Below are 18,282 nucleotides of genomic sequence, written 5' to 3' on the forward strand. Positions count from 1 at the left end.
CCATGCATTCACACTCTTACACATTTTCAAATCCTCAACCTTGACCTTATATTTATATCATTTATATTGTCAATTCATCTTATATACAACTTATAATAACTAATATTCATCACCTTAGTTGGCTAGAACCAATAGATAAATTAATTAAACTCAATATGCCAAAATAAGAAAAATCTTTGTTAACTAACCCGACTCGGTAGACACTAACTCAAAAATAATTTTTCTATGTTAACCAAGTAAACTCAGTTAACACTACATATGCATAAAGATCCTTTGGTAACTAAGAGAGCTTAGTTAGCACTAGTTCCATCTAACATTTCCTTTTATTAACTAAAAGATCTCAATTAACACTCATCTTCTATAAACTTTCCTTTGATGTCCGAGTTAACTCGATAGACACTACCTTCTAAACTAGGCAAATAAAAGAATGTTTGGTAGACACAAAAAGCTATCTTCACTACCTAAGTGAGCTTAGCATGCAATGATTAATGATGATATGAAATTTGTGTAACATCAAAGATAATACACAATTAATCAATATATCCAACAATCTCCCTCTTTTTCATTAATGGCAACACAACATGTCATAACACAATGATTTTTTTTTTAAATCATTGAGAACTTTCTCTATCAGTATGAACTATTTCTATCTTCAATTTCTCCCTCTATCAGAAATTTTTTGTCAACAACTATTACTAAGTTCATTCTCCCTCATAGACATCTCTATGATAGCATGCTTCTCCCTCTTACAAAAAATTCTTCTTCTAATTAAAATTTCTTACAAGATATGACAATAAATTTCTCCCTCTTTGACAACACATGCTAAAGAAAAAAACTCTATTAATATCAATTTACCTTAAGTACTAATTCATTTGCAATATGCCCTTATCAATACTGCACCAACTAATTGGTTTTCAATAGGTTCTGATTGTTGCATCACTAAACTTCATTTAGTGAGATTCAAATAGGGGAATGACCCCTAGCTTACCTAATAGATACTAAACTAAATCTTTAGGTAATGGATTGGTGAATATGTCTACAATATATTCTTTTGTGTTCACATATTCTAATCAGACTTCCTTATCTTGCATTAATTCTCTTAAGAAGTAATATTTTATTGCAATGTGCTTTGTTATCATATGCATCACTAGATTCTTTGACATATTGATCACACTGTTATTATCATAATATATGACTACTTGATCTTTCATCTCTATCTTCATTCCTTCCAACAATTGTTTGAACCAAACAATGTTAACAATTAATTATTGATGCCACATATTCCACCTCTGTTGTGGATTGAGAGTTACAATTTTATTTCTTGCTTGTCCAAGACACTAGTATTTTACCAAGAAAGAATGCTCCATCATTAGTGCTCTTCCTGTCATTTATACTTCCTGCCCAAACAACATTAGTGAACACCTTTAAGTCTAAATTGCCTCCAAGCTTGTACCATAAGCCATAGTCTTTCATAAATTTTAGATATCTCATGATTATCTTAATTTCCATCACGTGATTTTCTCTAGGATTTACTAAGAATCTTTCCACCATACCAACTACTAATGCAATACCAGGCCTTGTATGCACTACATACTATGATTTTCCAATTATTAATCTATATATGGTCTAATCTAATTCCTTTGAATCATCATTTTTGGAAAGCTTATGTCCAATAGACATAAGGGTTCCAAGTAGTCTTGAATCTTCCATTTCAAATTTATTTAATATCTCCTTGATATATTTGGATTGAGTAATGTATATACCATGTTTTTTCTACTAAATCTACAATCCAAAAAAAAAAATTATCTCTCCAAATTTAGACATCTCAAATTTTTTACTCATTTCTTCTAAAAATGCTTTGCATAAGTAATCATTTCCTATGAATAAGTTATCAAAAAATATTTTTTCCAACAAAATCTTCTTGTCTAGTCCTTCTTTGATATACAAACTACTATTATTATCTATTCTTTGAAAGCTAATCAATATCAAGCAATTATGAGGTCTTTCATACCAAGCTCTAGGAGCTTGCTTGAGACCATATAATGCTTTGTGTAATTTGTAGACCATGTCTCTTTTGTTAAGATCTACAAAACCTTTTGGTTGTTCAATGTAGACTTCCTCATCAAGAATTCCATTCAAGAAAGTAGATTTAAGATTCATTTGATACACTTTAAATCCTTTGTGTGCTACATATGCTAGTAGAGTTGTAACACATTCTAATTTTGCAACAAGAGAAATTTTTTACCATAATCAATAACTTCTTCTTGAGAATAGCCTTTGCACACAAATATTTATTTGTTTCTAGAAACTTTTCCATCTTCATTTAGTTTGTTTCTAAATAGCCATTTTGTGCCAATTACATTTTTATCCTCGGGTCCAAGAACAAGGGTCTAGGTTTTGTTCTTCTCTATTTGTTCTATTTCTTCATTAATTGCTTCAACCCAAATTTCATTATCTAGAGTATCTTTAACATTTCTAGGTTCAAATTCAGCAAGTAAACATGTACCATTTAATTTTCTTCTTGTCATTGTTCCATCATATTTGTCTCCAACCTTCTAACATATCTTTCTAACATAGGTTCTTTGGATTTGAAATAAGTTCCATTGTTTTTATCATGAAATTCAATATCTAGCTTGGGTTCCACTATCTATGATTCAAGTCCATCAGACTTGGTTTGAACTATCTTGGTAGCTTCTGATTGCAACTTAGGTCCTTTAGACTCTGACTCAGGTTGCACTATCTACAACTCAGTAATTATTGGAGATTTTGGGGACTTGGGGGCTGAAGCTTCCTTTCTCTTAGATAGATTTGGTAGGGTATTAGGTTCATAGTAAACAAATCTTATGTAATCATCTGGCAATTTTTTTCTTATTTCTTTACTCTTTTATGCAAACTTATCAATTCTTACATGTGCACTTTCTATGATTTTGTGAGTAGAAAAATTCAAACATTTGTATGCTTTACATCTACAAGAGTACCCTAGAAATATGCCTTCATCACTCTTGACATCAAATTTTCCTTTTCTATATTCTTTCAAGATATAACATTTTCTACCAAATACTTCCAAGTAACGTACATTTAGCTTGTAGCCATACCATAGTTGATAAGGAGTTTGATTTGAATATTTATTCAATTATACTCTATTAAAGGTATGAATTGTAGTGTTGATAGCTTCCCTCAATTATTTGATTGCAACATTCTTTTTGATCACCAGTGTTCTTGCATAGTCCATGATGGATCTATTTCTTCTTTTAGCTATACCATTCTATTGTGGAGTACTAGGGGCTAATACTTGTCTTTTGATCCCTCTTTCAATGTAGAAATTATTGAATTCATTGGACATGATTTCACCATATCTATTTAATGTTAAAAATTTCAATATCTTTCTAGTTTCTTTTTCTACTCTTGCTAGATACCACTTGAATTTTTGAAAAGCTTTGGATTTTTCTTTTAGATACATCACAATCATCATTCTAGAATAATTGTCAACAAAAAGAATGAAAAAAATTTCTCCAGTGTGGCTCTCTATTCTAGTAGGTTGACATAATTTTGTATGCACAAGTTCTAAGACTTCTTTTGACTGATAGTTCTTGCTTTTAAAACCAGCCTTTCCCATCTTACCAATTTAGCAATTTTTGCATAGATCCATATTAGGCTTCTTCAAACTAGGAATACCTCTTACTCTTTTATTTTTTCTTATCTGAACTAGATTATCAAAGTTTACATGACATAATCTTTTGTGCCATAGCCAACTTTCCTCTACTTGAGCAATAAAATATGAACTTTTGTTGAGATCAAGATCAAATAAATTATCTTTTATTTTCTTGCTAGATCCAACTAGATTTCCTTTTCCATCCAATAATTTAGCCTATCCATCCATGAATTCTATCTTGAATCAAATTTTATTCAACTATGCCACACTCTGTATATTATGCTTTAATCCTTCAACCCAATAAGCATTGTCACATACAAGTTCCTTTATCAAAGAAATGCATCCTTTTCCTTTTATGGTACAAGGTTCATTGTTTCCAAATCTCACACTACCTCCATCATAATATTCCATGTGCTCAAATTCTATTTTGTCTCTAGTCATATGATGTGAACAACCACCATCAATAATCCATGTATTATTTTTGCTAACATGAGAGATAAGGGCCATTTTATCTCCTTCAACATTAGATTCATCTTTTACTACAATATATACCATTTCATCTTCACTATTATCAGAATCTTTAGCCATAAAAAAATATTTCTTACCTTTGTCTTTGTAGCTCTTGGAATCCTTCTTACCTTTATGCATATTTCTTTTCTTTTTATCTTTTTTTTCTTTATTTGGACACCTTGCAGCAATGTGACCAAATTCTTCACAAGAAAAGTAGATCAAGGGAACTTTACCTTTGTACTTTCCTCTACCTTTGGAATATGTTCTTGCAAGTAGGGTTTCAACAACTCAAGATCACTGTCTGAGATTTCTTTTATTTCTTTTTCTTCACTTCCTAATTGACTATACTTTGATTTCTTACTCTTTTTCTTTAGTGAGAGTTTCACTTTAAATGCAGACTCAATACCTTTTGAGCTAGGAACATAGTTATCAAAGTTATCTAACTCAAAAGCTGTCAATTTTCTAACTAGAGCATCCCAATATATTTTATTGTTTGGATCACATCTCATCTCTTGAATAGTAGACACTCTAATTGCATAAATAGGAATAAGATTTCTAATCGCCTTTCTTACAACCATTTTTTTGAATATCTCCTCTAGATGCTTTGATTATGCTGACACTTGCTTTGATTCTTTCCACATATTTTGTGATGTTCTCATCTTCTCTCGTTTTCATCTGATCAAAATGACCTCTTAGACATTTAGCCTTAGCTCTTCTTAAATTTTCAACTCCTCTATAAATGTCTTTTAGTTTCATCCACATTTCATGAGTAGTTTTATAATCCTTTACTTCATCAAATTCAGCATAACTGAGAGCAGATGCAATATCAATCATCATGATGTTATGATTCTTCTTTTCAACAATATCCTCAATTGATAATGTTTTAGTGGGAGTCTTGTATTTAGAATCAAGATATTTACAATATGAATCATTGATGGTAGCCAAATGTAACCTCATAAGTCCTTGCCATGCTACAAAATTATCTTTGTTCAACTTGGAAATTTCTTTTTTGTAAGACATCCTGATCTTTAGCTTAGGTCCTTGGAACCTTATCTACAAGCACCAAAAGCTCTTATACCAATTGTTGAAAATATAAAAGAGTAACTGAGAGGGGAGGGGTGAATTAGTTATTGCTAAAATAAATCCTAGATCCCTTTAGATGTCAGTACAAAATAAACTCTAAAAACTAAATACTACTAATGCTTGGCAAATATACATAAAATTTTGTAACTTAGTAAATACTGAATATTGTCAGTAAGTACTTAACATAAAAATCTTAGATGTTATCTATGATTACCATTATTTTAACTTAGATGGAAACATATAAAAGAAAATAGCATGAACATAATTGACACTAAGATTTAATGTGGAAACTAAATTTGGAAAAACCACCAATTGTAACTTGTTACTATTTTTACTCTTTTGAAGTGAGCCTTGTTAGGAACCAACCCTATTAAAGGTTACAAAACACACTATTAGGTGTGACCCTATTATGTGTGGCCTTGTTAGAGGTATTTAGATAATTCAATAGAATTTCCATCTTGTTAGAGGTTTTACAAATAGTTGTTAAGCCAACTCTATTAAGAAATTTCGATCACTGCTATGATGTTTAAAGAGTAACAATGAGATGACCTAACTTTTGATGCAACTAAATTGTTAATTATAGATCTCTCTAGCTTGTACTTGAACCTTCTTTATCAAATATATTTCTTTTCAACTTCACAAGGATATTTTTCTTATCCTTTTGATTCACTTCCTTGTTGCACCATTAGATCTTCAAAATCTTTCATGCATTAACACTCTTACACACTTTCAAATTCTCAACTTGACATTATACTTATATCATTCATATTGCCAAGTCAGCTCATATACAAATTAGAATAACTAATATTCATCGCCTTAGTTAGCTAGAACCAATAGATAAATTAAATAAAATCAACATGCCAAAATAAGAAAATCCTTCATTAGTTGACCTAGCTTAGTAGACACTAACTTAGAAATGTTTTTTCTATTTTAACCAAGTAGACTTAGTTAACACTACATATTCATAAAGATCCTTTGGTACCTGAGTGAGCTTGATTGACACCAGTTCCATCTAGCATTTCCTTCATTAACTGAGTAAGCTTGGTTAACACTCATCTTCTGTAAACTTTCCTTTGACAACCAAGTTAACTTGGTAGACACTATCTTCTAAACTAGGCAAACACAAGAATGTTCAGAAGATACATAAAACTATCTTCATGACCCGAGTGAGCTCAACATGAATTAACTAATAATGATATGATATTTGTCTAACATCAAAGATAATACACAATTAATCAATTGTATCCAACATGATAAACTCTAAATGTCTCCCTGAATCAAAAAATTTCTATTACCTTGCCCACTTTCAAAGGATCTACATTCAAATGATCTATGCCCATCTTTACCACATCTAAAAAAATTACCACAAAATCCTCCACTAGAAGAAGAATTACCTCTTCCTCGGTAAGAACCAATACCTCCTCAATATGAACTACCACCTTTCTGCTCAATCTTAACTTTGTCATCATTCTTCCATTTAGATTTGTCTTTATCTTAAATAGAACTATCAGATCTACCACTTTTAGCATAAGATCATCCTTTGCTTCTCTAGAATCTACCATCTCTACCTCTTTTTCTTTTTTCACACTTCTTTGTCAAGATCTCCTCAACTTTCAATGCATATTGATATGCTTCTTCCACACTTTCCAATTTCACAAAACTTATTTCATCTTGAATTTCAGATCTAATTCCATTTAGATATCTTGCAATTTTCTCAACATCATCATCCACATGTCCAAATCTAATATCCAATCTATAGAATTTCTCAATATACTCTTTCACATTCATATCTCTTTGTCTCAAGTTTTACATCTTTCTCAACAAGCTAACTTGGTAATCAATAGGAAGGAATTTTTTCTTTACCTTGTTCACCATCTTCACCCAAGTTCTAATCTTTTTGTTTCCTCTACTTTGTCTATTAGTTTGAAAATACTCCCACCACAATGAAGCATGACTTTTCACCTAGTAACTACAAGTTTCACCTTCCTATTATCAGGAGTGGTTTTAGACTGAGAGAACTTCTCCATATTAGAGATCCAATCCAAAACAACATTGGTATCCAATTTTCCATCATAAGGAATAAATTTTATAATAGGATTTGAATTTTTCATAGATAATACTCTCAACAATCTTTCCTCATCTTGATCTTCTTCAAGTTTTAGATTAGGGTTTGGTGCTACTACTTCATCATCACTCACATCATCAAGATGCACTCCTCTCCTCTGGGCTATATCCACAACATCTAATCTAGCTATAATTTGTCTCAATGTATCCAATATTACATTATCAACAGTTCCTCTACCACAAACCATTTTTAGAAATTAGGTTCCTGCAAGATTATAACTGTTTGCAAGTTATAGGTAAAATCTATAGATTTGTAATTGTACAACCTAATTTGAAATAGGGTTCTACATGATCCAATCTCCACAAGGATGAACCTCAAGCTCTAATACCACCTGAGACAAGGAGGAAAATAATAACTAGGGTGAAAGGCACACCTAGCAATCCAAACCAACCTTGTAGATTAAACACTATGGAAGAAAACATACAAAGAGAACACCACCAGAGAGAGAGAGAGAGAGAGAGAGAGAGAGAGAGAGAGAGAATAATATTCTTCTATTGATTCATCAAATAATTAGCATACATGCCCAACTATAAGGTCTTCTAGATTATGGAAAGATACAAATACATTCAAGATCTAAGAACTAGCATCAAATTCACACCTTCCAAACACATATGCAAAAAACTTTCTAAATCTTCCAATTCTACTCCAAAAATGCTACATAACTCTAAGCCTAAATACCCTATTTATACTTTCCAAAATGGATTACAAAACATTCTAGATCATTACATAATAGAAAGGCCAACCTAACATCAGTCTAGACACATCCCAAGACAAGATCTTATCATAAATGTTGTGATTAGAATTAATCCTGCAAGTTGGCTTGCATCAAAAATGAAAAAAAATTCATCCAAAATGCTAACATTTGGCATCAACAGGAAAACTCAACACATGAAGGATCACTCAACTTATTAAAGATCACTTAGCACATGAAGAATAGCTTAGCACACATTGTGGAACTTGATACACACTACAAAGTGAGATGGGATAACATGCTAACTTGAGTGTTAACATTATGTGGGATAACCTCAACTTGACTTATACAGAAAAATTACTGGCACTCAAAAAAAATTTCAACTTGGCAATGAATGTAACTTGGCAACAACTAGTAGAATGAACACAAATGAGAAGGATAACACATCAAATTAGGATGATCTTGCATCACATTGACTTATTAAAAGACATGTATAAAAATAATGATGATTTCAAGGATATTTACAAAATATGTTCTAACTTTTTAAGACTCATAACATTGAATATACAAATTATTTTATTCAAAATAGAGTATTGTTCAAAGGACACCAACTATGCATTCCACAATGTTCAATGAGGGAGAACATCATTAGGGAGAAACATATAGGCAATATGGGAGGATATTTTGGCTTGGAAAGTACCTTGGAATAGGTAAGAAGGTTCTATAATTGGCCTAAGCTTCAAATTGAAGTAAGGAAGATTGTAGAGACATTTATAATTTGTCAAAGATCAAAAATTACATCCACAAATGTAAGACTATACCAACCTTTGCCTATTCCTACAAGTCCTTAGGAGTGATGCAGTATGGATTTTGTGATGGGACTGCCAAGAACATAGAAAGGATATGATAGCATTTATGTTGTAGTGGAAAGGTTTAGTAAAATGACCCACTTTATTTCTTGTAAAAGTACCAATGATGCATCATCAATTAAAAGTTTTTTCTCCAAAGGAATTATCATGAAACATGGTTTTCCACTGACCATACTTTAGACAAGGATGTAAAATTTATTGGTCACTTTTGGAGGACCTTGTGGAAAAATGTGAGGCCTCACCCTGACCCTTCGTAGCATAGTTGATACCTTACTATTATTTTGATACTCACGAGTTGAGATGTCAGGAAATTTTCTGATGCTTTGAACATATTATATTATTTCATGTTGTGTGATGTTTGCTTTCAGATATTTGAGTTTGTCATTTAATGCTTTATGAACATGTATGTTGACAAAATAAGTAAATGTAGGATTAACACTTTGATTAAGAGATTTTAATGATTAAGAATATGAGTAGGATGAGAGAAACCTTGATTGATTTGGAAGATGTATGTTTTAACTTATGTGACTTCCTGATATGTATATACATATGTGCATGTGATTTTTTTTGGGACTATTGATGTGTGCAATGAGTGTGCAAGATATTTTAGCCGAGAAACCCGACAGAGGAACAAAACTGATCTCTATGTGCCAATTGTGGAAATCTTGTTGTTCATAACTTAATTGTTTTGTGAGATGTATAAATGTATCTTTTTGTGATCAGTAAATGTTATGTTTCGTAACTGTGCTCTTCAGTGTCGCTTGACACTCGTGAATTTGCATATGCATTATAGCAAGCTAGTTAGGGTTATCTATGTAACCTTTGAACCTAAGTCAGATTTAGTTAGTTTCTTTTTGCTAATTGGGTTCTTAATCAAGTTTAGTCACCCTTAATCTGGATTAGTGCTTAATCTGTATTTTGGAGTTTTTAGATGTTCCTAAATATTCCTAGCTTTTGTTTGGTCCCAAATCTATTCCTAATGATAGGGACACAACCCAACAACTAGAATAGACACAATAGAAAGGGGAAATATATTAACTGAGAAAATAAGCTGGTACAAACAGTGCAGAGAAAATAAACTCAAAACATGCCCTGCGGGCTTACAATAGCATAAATCTGGAGAATATTTCTCCTTTTAGCACCTCCTCTCAAGGTCCAATCCGAACTGCCTTTTACAATGCCAGAAATCTCCTTAAATAGACCTTGGAGGGTTAAGGACTAGGAGTACATTCTAGAAAGTGCTAGTAGGCATCCACCGACAAAATAGAAGGTTCTGAAAGCTGCGTTAGAAGTCGGTGCAATTCTAGAAGAATTCAGAAACGGTAGCCGAACTTCTGGGAGGCATAACTTTTGAACCGTAACTCCGATTGACGAACTGTTTACATTTTCAGAAAGCTCTCAAAGCGCTCTATAGCCCTATGGACAAGCTTTGCTCGTCCCCCATTTTTTGACCCTTTTCGAGGTCATTTAATGCCCCAAACCTGACTTTGAATCATTCTTAGGGGGTCTCCAAAACCTGAAAAACTGCAATAACTTTCAAACCGTGGGGCCTTTTGACCTGATTCTTTTTCTGGAATGCTCTAAATCTTGATTACATTCATCTGGCCAAGTCACACCTTCTAGGTCACCAAAATGATGGTCAAATTGCATGCTCCTATTTTTTTGGGATTTTTAAATGCACTGATAGTTGAACTATGAGAGTTGGAACCTTTATTTGAGCCAAATGGGTATCCAAAAATGCAAAGACATAAAATAGAAACTAAGTCTAAGTACATTTTTTTTGGGTGACACAGGATTGCCCTTATACCTCTAGATGCTCCTGCATCACCTAAGGCTTTAAAACATGAAATATTTATACCCAAGGGGTATGGGTATGGGTTGGGGATCTTTTCCAACCCCTAAGCCCCTTTTATTGACTTTTGAGGTCACTCAAAAAGTCTATTTTTGCCTTTGTGCGAAAATTGCAAGTGGCTACCATGAGTTGCATCACCTCAACTCCACTTAGTGGTTAACCTTAGTATGGGTTGAGTTAGAAACTTCTAAATTTTTAGGTGGGTGGGAGAAGTCATTTCTCTTTTTGGTGGTTGAGTTTGAGGCTTATTTAGAGGTCCTTTCTTGGAGTAGTTTAGGTGGTTACCCAATCTCTACCTTTAGAGAGTAGTCTTGGAAGATTGAAGGCAAAGAAGGGAAAAGCTCTACTCAAACTTTTCATTTTCCATTACCTCTTTGTGAAGGTAGGAGTTCTTCATCTCCCTTGTTTAGATTTCCCATGCTTGTTTTATGTTATGCTATTGTGTTTGTTTTTGGATGTTTGTATGTATGTTGGGTATGTTGGGAAGGATTGCAACCATGTTCTTGAATGCATTTCTTTCATGTTTATGTTTGAATTTTGAAGTTTTCTTGTATGGGTGTTTTGGTGTTACTCACCCTTGGATAGGATAGAAGTGACTAATTTTGGGAAATATCTTTTTAGTTGGACTCCAACAGTGTAGAGTCTCTTCTCAAGATGAGAAGAGGGAGAGAGGGTAGGGTGTTATGGGCCCCTACCTGTCAGCACAAACCATGTATCAGTTTTGGCATGTAAGAATGGAAGAACGGAAGTTCTTGAGTTATAGCCCTGTTTGGGCACCTAGTTTGGTTTTGTGTCTGACTTCTCCTATTGGAAATATCCACCTTTCCCTAGTTTTGATTCAATGTGAATCCTATTGTGAAAATCTTGTATGAATACGCATGTTTGATTTGTCTCTTGGTCATGCTTGTTGAGACCTGATCAAATTCTATTCCCTCCATGATCTTAGCAATGTGTTGCAAAAAATGATATTGATCCCTTGATAAGGGACTTGAAAGAAATTTATTGATTTTTGGAAATTCAGGATTGAAATCCTATGTAATTTTTATTTCAAAACCTTGTTGTAATGGCAACGATGTCGAGTTTTCTTCCTGGTTCTTTCTTGGCTGAGCCTTTGAATTAGGTTTGCCAATAAAATGGTGATTGAGTAATATTATTTATCATGAGATTTAATCGTAATTTTCAATTATATGGATGTACATAAAAACTATGATGAAATGATGATGGTTTAGTTAAGCAAAATTTTCAAGTTTCCTTATATGTTAAAAATGAAAATTATGTTAAGGAAAGAAAAATGGATATGGTTGATATATTTCAATTCAAGTTTGTTTAGGAGATCAATTAATCATGTATTATTATGACAACTATTGAATCTATGTTTTAAACCCATTCAAAAATATACACCTTAAAAAAAAAATACATTGCTTTGTAAATCTATACTTAGAAAACATTTTGTCAAAAAAAAAGGTTCCAAGAGAGTAAAAACTCTCTGGTTTTTGTATGGAGAACCAATTTATTCTCCCATTGTAATAGAGAATCTTTAAAAGATTCCTTTTTATATTTTGGTTGAAAAATATATTTAAATTAACAAATCTATAAATAAATATATCAATGCAAAGATAAACTTTTAAACTATCCTAAATATCCTAAGTCTAACCACATAACTTTATGTCTTAAATGCTTACCCATCTCTCCTTGGGCGTCAGTTGGTTATGCATTTTAAAAATGGGTTTTGTTTAAAAACAAAGTCAATATTGATCATGAGGGTGATGTCACCCTGTCCCCTAATCTAAACTTGTGTAGTGGTAAAGGTTTTGTATTTGCGCTAGCCTTGTCTTGTCCTAGCTAAGTTGCATTTAGTATGACTTGCTTAAAGTCTTTGTTTTTGCCATTTAACTTGGTTACCATTCTTTTTAAACCTTGGCCTACGCATGTTTTTCCTAAGTCTTTGTCTATGCCTACCTTGCTTTGGGCAGAGCGGTGTCCAAAGGACAACGCTTGGGATGCGCATGTCCTTTTGGGCAAGTGCTTGGGTAGGGTGTTAGGGGAGTATTGGGAGGGGTGGGAGAAAGGGTTAGTATAGGAAAGTTAGTTTTAGGTGTTAGTTAGTAAGTAGGTTAGTTTAGGATATGTTATGTTTTGTATGTTAGTTTTTTTTGTTTTTTGTTAATAGTTTTTAGTTAGTTGTTATTTTCATATAGGTTTGTTTAAATTTTGTAATGCTAATTTAGTTTTTTAAATATTATTTAGTTTTAATTTAAAAGATAGTTAGTTAGTTTAAATTTAATTAAGTTAGAATTGTGGAATTTTTTTTTGTGATTATAGTTTAAATTAATAGGTTCTAAGTTAGTCATATATTGATAGTAAAATTTAGTTATTTTTGAGCATTAAGTAGTTTTAATTTTAAAGGTTAATTGGCTATTTAAATAAGTTTAAATGTAGATTTTATTTGATTACATATTTACAAATTAATCTAACTTGAATTCATTTACATTATTATTTAATTAATTTTCACATATTGTGGTAAGTTAATGTAATAACATAACTTTTGTAGATATCAACTGAATAACAAGAGTATTAATTTAACATTGTAGAGAACCTATACTTTAACTTTGGACATAAACTTATCGAACTTAGACCATTCTAATTATTAATTTAAAAAAAAAAATTGTGTGTCTTTGCCTTGTAGTTTGGGCATGACAAAAAAGTTAGGGACCAATCTAAGTTTTAGCTCTACCTACCATCCACAAACTGATGGGTAGAAAGAGGTGGTCAATAAATCTCTTGAAATTTTTATTAGGTTTTTGAAAAAATGGTATGGATACAAGTGGGAATTAGTCCTACCCCAAATAGATTTTTCTTTCAATGACTCAATCAACATGAGTGCAAGGAAGAGTTCCTTTAAGATTGTATATGGGAAAAATCCAAGAGGCATCTTGGAACTCAAAGAATTACCATCAAACACTCTAGTTAGTGCCCATGGAGAGGATTTTTTATAGAGTATTAAGGAGATTCATGACTTAGTAAGGTTGGCACTTGAGAAAAGTGCATAAAATTATAAACAAGGAAAAGAAAAGCATAGAAGATATTTATAGTTGTAGGTTGGAGACTTGGTCTTGACATATTTGAGGAAGGAGAGATTTCTAAAGGGAAAACATACTAAACTACTTATCAAGAAAGTAGGACACTATCAAATATTGAGAAAGCATGGATTGAATGCTTATGAGATAAATTTTTCCTCACACCTTGGAAACTCTCCCATATTTAACATTTGTGATCTAACCCCATAGAAGGTGATGTGGATGTAGGTTTAGAAGTGCGGGTAGAAGAGTTCAAAGAAGATGTTGTAGGTATACCAACTCATGGGCCAAAGAAGCTTGACAAGATCTTGGACACAAAGATCATATAAAAAAAAGGAAAAATGCATATAGGAAGTACTTGGTTTAGTGGTAGGGAAGTTCTAAAGAGGAATCTATATATATGGATAGATGAACAAGAAATCTAGAAACATGGCTCAACTTTGCAAGACATAATATCAAGAGGACTTGATATCAATGCACCCTAGGAGTATGGTGTAGGAGCACCCTCAAATTCATCTATTGCATGCACACTATAAGGATGAAAGACAAAGGATTAGGGTAGTAGTTGGATCTTGAATCCAATATTAAAAATAATTTCCTATTTGTAAGGCAAGGTGACAATTGGTGTATTACAAACTAAGTTGTCTACCTTAGCCAATTTTTTTGGACAAAGTTTTATATAGGATGGGGTAGAATAATCTAAGCAGCTTAATAAAGGTTTAAATTTTTTCTTACCCTTTCTAAGATCCTAAGTGGAGTCTAGGCTTAGAGTTTTATAAGGTTGTTGACACTTGAAAACTTTTTCTAAAAAAGTTGTCAATATTCTCAATGTTGGATAATGCATTTTTTACATAAAATTCAAGATTTGAATCCCAAAATTCAATACCACCTTAATCAGTTGGAATTACTTTGGAATGGCTGAAATAAGGCTGATAAACCTTTCTCCAAGAGAGAAGGAAATCTATTGTAAGACATTTTACTGAAATCAATAAAATTCAACTATTTTCCAATAAAATCTGTCTAAAAATCAAGGTGTATGGAATTGTATGGATGCCTTTGCACCACTAAAGGGATTGAAGAGTTTTATTTCTGTCTTATGGAAGTATTAAAATTGGTTTTAAGTCCTAAAATAAAATATAATGAGAGTTAGTTTTTTTTGTATAGTCTTTGGTCGTAGGAAGGCCCTAACTAGGGTTTTGAGACAAAATCCCTCTTTCCTAGAGACGCCACCATGGAAAAATTCTAAGCCTTGGTGAAAAGAAAGGGAGGATGATGTAATTTAAAATTTTTGGAGTCTTAGATTAAGAGGCTAGTTATGGAAGGAGAAAATACAAAACCCTCTAGACATACATCTAAATGCGACTATTTAGAATTGGGTTTTTAAGGAACAACTCGGCCCAAGGGTGGAGTAGGAGTTTAAATCCTTGGATTTAGAAATTTTGTATTATTTCTCAAGTGTTTCAATTGGTTTTATTGGAATTTGAATCAAAATTCAAGTAGTTTCTTTGTAAAAGTGATCTAATAGCCCTATTAGGCCTATGAGATAATTGAAGACAACTAGAGTTAGGGGATTGGTCAAGAGTCCTAACTTGGAAGAGGGTTTTTTTTTGGTGTATTGAAGATTTTTGAGGTGGTAAAGACCTTATATGGAAGAGTTCCATGTAATTTTCCTTCAAAAATCCATAATTTCTCCTTTTAGCCCTATACAGAGATTTGTGTGTGTTTTAGAAACATTATTTTGGAATCTTATATTTGCTCAAAATTTAAGATTTATGTCTTAGTGATGATAGAATTAATATATAATCCCTAAAAAATTTGGTCTTAATTTTTTTCCTATCATACCATAAAGGTGTTGTAGACTAGGAAGAAGATCTAGTCTAGTTATTGTGGGCTTTGGGAACTTTTGTCGGAGCCCAAAGTTATATTAGGAAAAGTGGTATTGTGAACCTCTAAGTGAAAATTTTTGATATAGTTTTGGGGCTCTAATCCATTAATCTTCTTCCAGGTAACTAAGCTTTCATACCAATTTTTAGAAATAGGTAATACTTGGGGAGGTGGGGTGGGTAGTCAGTATTTTGCAAACTTTTTCCTACAACTAGATATTATTAATTACTTTATAACATGCATATGAAAGTAAAACAATAATGTTGAATAGTTAATAAAACCATACATAGAGAGAACTCATAACATCATTTTTTTTAAACTAGGGAAACCATGGCCAAGGTAAAACCCTTGTGGGGATGGTACCCACTAAATGATCCACTAAACAAAAGAATCATGTTAAGGATATTGACCCTTTTAGGAGTTTGTGAATTACAAATAGTGTCTTGGTCCTTATTAGAGGATTGGGCCCTATTAAAAGCCTCAACCTTGTTAGGATTTTCTTCAACTTTTATAGGAGTTGTTATTACAATTACAACTTTATTCAAGAAAAGCCTACTTCCCTAACATGGAATTATAAAATATAGTGCCTTTATGCAAAAGAAATAGATACAAAAACCTCTTTATCACTGACTATCATACTTCACATAGTCTAATCTAACATTATAATTCACATCACTCATTTGTCACATAACATTTCATGTCATAAGAATAGTTCCCATATACATCATATAATTCACATTCTCAAATATATCATATATTGCACATCATTCTACTTCACATAGAATGACTCTTTACTTATACTATTTCTTTTCACAAAAATCTTGTGTAGCCAGCTTGATGCAATCACAAATTACAATAACTTAGGGTAAACATCTATGATGTATTCCATTCAAATATAATTAATTATTTTGTGACCAAAATAATTCCTTAACCCTTTATACATCTATTTCTATTATACTCTATTATGTTGTGCACACTACTTTTACTAGTATTTAGCCTGTAAATTTGTTTGTAGTGTCCATACTAACTTGTGCACCTAGGTACATCATCAAGGTACTCTAATGTACCTTCCCTTGACTTTTCATGTTCCAAATATCTTTCTAGCCTTTTCTATATCAAAAAAATCTTTGCACTATTAGGAAAACTATCTAACACTTCAACAATTTTCTATCTCTAATAGTAGAATCTTCAATAGTATATTTGGCCATCTCATCCTAAAATATATGTTTCCATAAATCAAAACCCTAACTCAACTTACTTAGAAATATTTTGAACATTATTTTTATATAATTGGAATGTGCTATCATAGAAGAGACTATGAATTATGTGAAGGAAGCAAAGGAGTTAAGTTTCAGATGTTACATGCACGAGAGAGTTGTGAAGAACAAAGTTTAGTTACCTTATGAAGTAGTGATGGAATTAGTAAAGACATATTAAATTGTATATTAGATTATATATTGGAAGGAGGAGATTCATAATTAGAAATTATAGTGCAAACAAAAGAATTAGGTACTGAGACAATTCTAACATATTTAATCAGAGTAAACATTTTAATAGAGTGGTTTTAATAGACCTTTGTAGATGTTCTAACAAAGTCCTTACTTAATTATAAGTGTAAAATAATTTAATAGGGTAAGACCTCACTATCTTAAATTCCTTTATTAGGGAAGACCCCTCATAGGGTAGATCATCAAGAGTGATCAAAATTATAACCCTAACAAGTTAACTTTTTTACTACAGTGGTGAAAATTTGTGGGTGTCATCCCCACCTTAGTTTTACTTTCACCTCGGAGACTTTTTGGGTAACCAAAATCTTTTCTGTCAAGTGTTTACATTTTATGGATGTGATTGATAGTTATATATATTTATTAAAACCTTTCATTTTTAAATTTACATTATGCATAAAATAGATAGGAGAAGGTCAATATGGTGAACATAGTAATATTGTTTTGAAGGATAATTTTTTTATAAATCCTTATTTACCCCCCTCTCAGTGTCTTAGTTTCCTAGTTAAACTTCCCACAATTGGTATCAAGGTATTGGTTCTCTTAAAGAAAGTCTAACAACTTGTGAGTTTAGATCTTAAAGATTGAGGCCTAGAAATTGGGAAAGGTTATTGAAAATCAAGTGATTGACATACAACTCATACTGCAAAAACTTGAAGTAGTAAGAGAGGAACCAAGGAAATATATTAGAAAAAGAAAGGACTTGGATACTCAATATAATGATACACATTATGAAGAATTCGATACATAATAATTTATTAACACTGGAAATACTAATGAGATTGATGCAGCCATTGTAGATCTACCAGAGAAGAATTGTATCCTAAATGAAGAAGTCAGAGGATTGAAGAGAGAACATGAAATCCAGTCAATAAGCTTATGTGAAGTGACCAAATAGGAAAAAAGAAGATGAAGAACACAAAGTTACAGCTAAGGAAGATAAAAGACAAATGATTATTAGACTTGAAGAAAGGTAATATGATGTGCAAAAGCTTACAAGCACTCAATTAGACATGATGAATAAACTAATGCAT

The sequence above is a fragment of the Cupressus sempervirens genome, chromosome 11, assembly GCF_028749045.1.
Source record: "Cupressus sempervirens isolate cs-2001-9-10 chromosome 11, ASM2874904v1, whole genome shotgun sequence".
Taxonomy (NCBI): domain Eukaryota; kingdom Viridiplantae; phylum Streptophyta; class Pinopsida; order Cupressales; family Cupressaceae; genus Cupressus; species Cupressus sempervirens.